Consider the following 6000-nt stretch of genomic DNA (forward strand, 5'->3'; position numbering starts at 1 on the left):
CGGGCCTGTTGGTCCAGATTGTGCATGCAAAGGAACTCTATGTTCTACACAACTTTGAAAAGGTAGCACATGAAGGCACACCACTGCAGAGAATGGAGAATACAGAACTTGAGGAACACCGCACTGCCATGACATACAAGTATAAAATGTTAAAACTTGTTTGTAAGAGAGCAACTGCATCATGTTGGTGTTTTAGAAAAGATTCCTGAAGAATAGACACATGTCTGTTAGCAATGCTGTGATTCATTTATAAGTTGGTAAGTTGTTCTTAATAAATATCATTTTGAAAGTCGACATGTAATCCAGCAGGCATGGAGACAAGTCTAGATAGAGCTACGTTTTGCAAGTCTCTGCATGTTTGATGCTCCTCTGGGCTAATTGTTGTGCGGCTAGATAACCTTTCCAGAAACAGGCCTGTAGTAAGATGCCGACGGCCTAATTGGACAACTTGTTCGTTTCTCACCAGCCCAAGTTCAGTTGTAGGTCACTCAAGTTTAGTGGTCTCAACCTATGCCAGTCCCTCTCCATCAACAAAAGAGACATTGACTGGGTGCCTTTACTTGTCAGCTTAGCATACGCTCAGGTAATTAGCGAGGCAGGGGAGAGGTCATCACTCAGTGTTTCAGCTGTTTTGTGAAATGACAGCAGATGTTATCTCTAAATGCAGAGTGCATGAAAAACAGGACTCAAGTCGTTAAAGGCGGATGTCCTCTACAACAATCATCTCCATTGTGTTCTGCAGCTCTTTATTTGCAATGGAGGAAGATTATGTTTTCTTTAGGAAACTGACTCATTCCTGTGCTGTAATTGTCATTTTTTTCTGTGAGTCACAACGGATGGGATCCACCACAAATAATTTTGAACTAAAAAAATTAAACCAGAGTAGTTTTTGCTTAATTTGTAAAGTTTGTTTTGAAGCCTGAAATTCAAATTTTATTTAATGAGATTTTACGTATTCTGATTAACACTAAATGCAACCCAAACACCACCTTGAGTACTCGTGTCACAGTTTGAGAACTAAAAGATCTGAATATTATGATTTCAATGAGTCAATGAGTATTTTCTAAGCACTAAAGTCATTACTGACATTATTTAAAACTAGGATCCCACAAAGGATTTTAATTGCTATGCTTTCACAGCTGGGAAAAAAAAACAAACTAGAGATGACATCCAAATGTTTTGACAACTATTGGATTCCTCTCATTTACAGGGATTTGGAAATCTAAATAATTTTTTTGACTAAACCATGCCCAATGAAAATCCATTTTCTTTCCAGGATCTTATGAATCAGATTTTTCTGGATCACTTTCAGCTTTTACACAATCACATTTGGTTTATGATTAAGTGTTTTTAGTAAACCTAATTGCATCCGTTGTTAGTCTGCTAAGGGATTTTTCTGTAATGTGCTTAGTGTCAGACAGTACTTACAGTGCTGTCCACCTCCCTGTGGTCTTTTTAACTCTCATCCTCCGGTCAACATGTCTGGTGAAGGTGGTTCTCTCCACCTCCTGGCTTTGAAGCTCATAAATCTTCCTTTGAGGTTGTGTATTTATATGTGTGTGTGCACCTAAATGTATGCTTTTTTGCAACAAGGATATTGTGAGGCTTGTTAAAGAGGTCATAATTACTGGCTGAAGGGTGTATATCTGCCTGCTGTGGAGGAGAAGAGTAATAGACCTGTCAGTTTTACCCAAGAGTTCATGTCCAAATCACCAAACCCAGACTACCCTAGAACCCTACAGACCTCCATGAAGATTCATATCAGTAAAATAAAAAAATGTCAGAGGGACGATTCATTTATGAACAAAATTGCAGCTCTTTAGAAAAAGGTGATTGTCTCACCTATATCTGCACAGGACAGTCAATGTCATGTGTAAATGTCATAAAAGTTTACTTGCGGTTTGACCTTTAGGTGCCGAAAGATGTCTAGTTCATGATTACCTGTAGATCAGTGTATGGAATTATTATAAGATAATATAATATTTATTGTACATAAGCCAACAGCTATGTACAATTACTTGATTTTTAACATCTTCACCGAGCCCAATAACTCTAGTGAGTTCAGTTATTTAGTGAGTCCAGAGTTTATTGCTTGATGCCATTTTTCCATGGTGACTCATTGCCGTCGTCAAAGCAACACTTTCAGCAACACCAATACTAAAAACAAAACAACAATCAAACGCGCTCACTAAAATGGTTTTCTGTTTATGGCAAGAATTGATGAACAGATAATGAAACACTACTTTTGAAACAATGGTGTTAATGCTTGCTGGTTTAGTTTCTTACTCTTAAACCTTGTAACATGTTATCATGTTACAACCCAAGTTTTCCGGATATTTTGGGGGAAATTGTATGTGATAAACCCCCACATAGAAGAGCATAATTGTGAAGTGGAAGAGAAATGATACATGTACATGAACATGAACCAGTTTGAACATGAACATGAACCAGTTTGATTGGTTCTTCTTCTGGTTCTTCTGGAACCAATCAAACTGGCTGGTACCAGTCAAGATGACTGGTACCGGCTGCAGCAAGCCAACTGGTCATCTTGGCTTTAGGTATGCCAATGTCATAATAGACAAACACTTGGACAAGAATACTTGGACCATAATCAAAATGCCTCATGCATATTGAGAGCAGTTCTTTGGTTCTTTCTGTTCTTTCAGTTTTGAAAATCTGCTAAAGCTGTTGAGCACATTAAGATGGGGGTAGCATTCATAAACTACAAGTGCTTTCTTAAAAACATGTCCTGGTGTACACAATCAACTCCTTCTTATAGCTCATTAAAAATACAAGCAAACAGGAATAACAACAAGGTGAATCTAACAATATTGTAAGGCTATGTGGGTGGTGGGTAGTCAGAGTTTCTCACTGTGACCATAACTCATTTTCAGGCACAGCTGAGAAGCCTGGAGTCATCCATACCAAATTCAGAAAAGCCTGCTGTTTTTTCCTTCTCTGCTGTGGCCTGGTTTAGCCTTTGAGTATTTTCACACTCCAATTACCTTATGTTTGTCACTGTTGTATCGTTTTTATTTTAACTAATCAATTAAAATGTTAATCTAGAAGTTTCAATGTTTCAACAACTCTTTCGGTACTAATCTTTAAACATCTGAATATTGCACAAGGACCTTGATCTAGATGCTTTTCCACTGCAAGAACGTTTTCCAGGAAAAAGAATAGTTCTCTGGGGCAATTCTTCTCCTGTTCCAGACCAGATTACCAGGATAAAATCTACTATTTAGACTTACATCTTAAGCAGGAGAAAATCCCCCTGCTTAATATGCAACTCTTTTTGGATGAAACATGAAATAAATGTCAGGGTGCCATGGATTCCTTCCTTGTTGGAAATTCCCTACTTCCTGTTTCACTTATTTTCTAGTGTGTATTGCTTGAATTTAAGTTAAATTAATCAAATTAATTAACTGAACCATCAGCTCCAGAAACTGGCAAGGAAAAGAGAACGAATTATTTCCTGTAAATCCCCGAGAAAGTCATTTCTCCATCCCTGGAGAAATGACTCTCTCTGGAGAAATGACTCTCTCAAAAACTTAAGAGATTTTAAGTTTTTGAGAGGCAGATATGCTGCAGCTCTGTATGCTGTGAATGCTTCTCTGAGATGCACTGAGCAGACTCTAAGTACACAAAATTATCTGTGGATTATCATAAAATTACCCTGGGTTAGAAGAGACTTTACAAGCCAATTTATGCTCAACATTAAGAACCATTGTGCATCCAGATGAAGCCTTCTTCTGCATTCCTTTCATGCGTATTCTTGTTGATCATCAGGGAGCTTACAGATGCGTATCCCAGCACGGTGCACAGGGCAGTGGCACTGGTAGTTGTGTGGGACAGTATAGCTCATGTGGGATCAGAAAAACAAGCAAAGAAAAAGTAATGAAAGAACAGGAAGAAATTCTCCATCCATATTCTGTAATGTTTTTAATGTCTGCACACAAGTTTGTTACAGTTACATCTTTCCTAAATGATTTGGAGTGAGGTTTCATAGCTTATAATACATATAATGCGTATTCGTTTTGACATCTGTTATCGTTCCATCACTAATAAATCACGATCGGTGCCCCGTATGCAGAGAGTGTAAGTCTTCAAAGCTAGTTTTAGGTTTCAAGGCCCGATGTTGGGACCTTTGCTGCATGTCTTCTCCTTCTCTCTCTATGTCCTGTACAGTTACAAAAACATGCAAAATACAGGAATGTTGGTGAATGCTGGAATGACGGCAACAGCATAGTAATAAAACAATTTAGCAGTTATTTCTTTTCTCAAACATCTATATGCCTCTCTCAAACATTTTCTGCTTCATCACAGAAGGTTACTGGCAAAAGAGCCTCTATGCATGACACTTATAGTATAATTAGTAATGCAGTTATTGACATTGCATGAAGGCCATCACTACTATAAGGTCAAAGCAATATATATTTTATGATGGACAGCAGACAGGGATGTATAAGATAATTGAATACATATATTAAAAATAGTCATAATCAATCTTAGCATATAATAAGTCAAGGCTTCACACGCAATTTACTCATTTAATTATTTGTGCACTCAATAAATTGAGTTATATTTGTATTAATTAAATGTTTTTGTTACAGCTTAATAAAATAAAACCAAGATATAAATATTTATTTGAGAAACAATGTATTTGTTAGATGGTGACTCTACTGTATTTGCGTTTCACTTTTGGAATTCTTCTTAACCTCTCGGTCTTAAACAATAAGTTTCCTTTTTTTTCTGTAATTCTTTGGCTCATGATTTTCCCTGATGGTCTAATGTTTTCAGTTTAGGTGACATGCAGTGTGCTTGTAATTCCCATTTTACACCAGAACTCGAGTTTTAAAAGGATGCATTTCTGAAGCCAAGGAAATGTCAGAGAGAGTCGCGCATAAAGAGCAGCTATGCTGGCTTTGTGGCTGTGGGATCAGCCGTGTGGCTGAATGACTGAACAATTACGTATTTGTTGAAAGCTCATTTCATAGGTCCATAACAAACCGATATGAAGTGAACTGTCTGTGCATTTTTTTATTGTGCGTGTGTGTGTGTGTGTGTTTACTTAGACTAGAGTTTTGCATTCCCCACGAGAGCCGTGCTCTCAGTTGACATCCACATTCTGTGTGATGATTTTTTTTTCTTTTTGCACGGCACAAAATAAACTTCCCTTTCAAACTTATCTTTAGTTAAGGCTTCGGTTTTGACACAAATCCATGCTGGGATGGTTTCCTGTGCTGACAGAATGCATTTCTTTTTTTCTCTTTCTCTCTCAGAGAGAAACCTCACATTATTCCTACCTTCAGAAACATGTATGTGTTTGGAAAAGGACTTAGCGTCAGTTAAAGCATGTTGTTTTGGCCCAGCAGGCAGGTAATGAGCTCAGGTGAATGACCTACTGTCCGTTCAAATATTTCCACTTGGGAAATAAAAATAATAAAAAAACATGAAGGATGGATGGTGGTGATTGGCATGATGTGAGGATCCTCTGTTTTCACAGCATGTTTAGCTTTTCTTCTGTCAGCTTGTCTGACAGCGCAGCATTTCGGTGAACCGGTGAAGGGGGCTCTCTGCCTTTCTGACTTGGCTGATGTCATGGAGCAGACAGAGGTCAGCTGTCAACTCAAGGTGTGGCGTCAAAAGGGGATGGAGCATCTTATCTGTTAATCTGGGATCTGCTAAGCTGCATGTAAATTAATGGATGAGTTTTAAATATGAAATCTAAATTGTCATTAGTGCTACGACAATATTAGATCGCTGTGATTACAATAACGTTATGAAACAACATCAGATGTGTGAAAACATTTCCATGTTTGTGGCTTATTCAAGTTGCTACATGTGAAGCAGATGTGATTGTGACTCACCTGTGGATTAATTAGGGGAAATACGTCGCTCCACGTTTTATTCAGGTTGGATGATCATAAATAATAAGTGTGAGCTACAAATAATAAAAAAAAAAAGCTTGAAAAAAGCTTCATAATAACAGTGATTCCA

The sequence above is a fragment of the Poecilia reticulata genome, chromosome 13 (assembly GCF_904066995.2).
Source record: "Poecilia reticulata chromosome 13, P_reticulata-male-v2, whole genome shotgun sequence".
NCBI classification, from domain to species: Eukaryota; Metazoa; Chordata; class Actinopteri; order Cyprinodontiformes; family Poeciliidae; genus Poecilia; species Poecilia reticulata.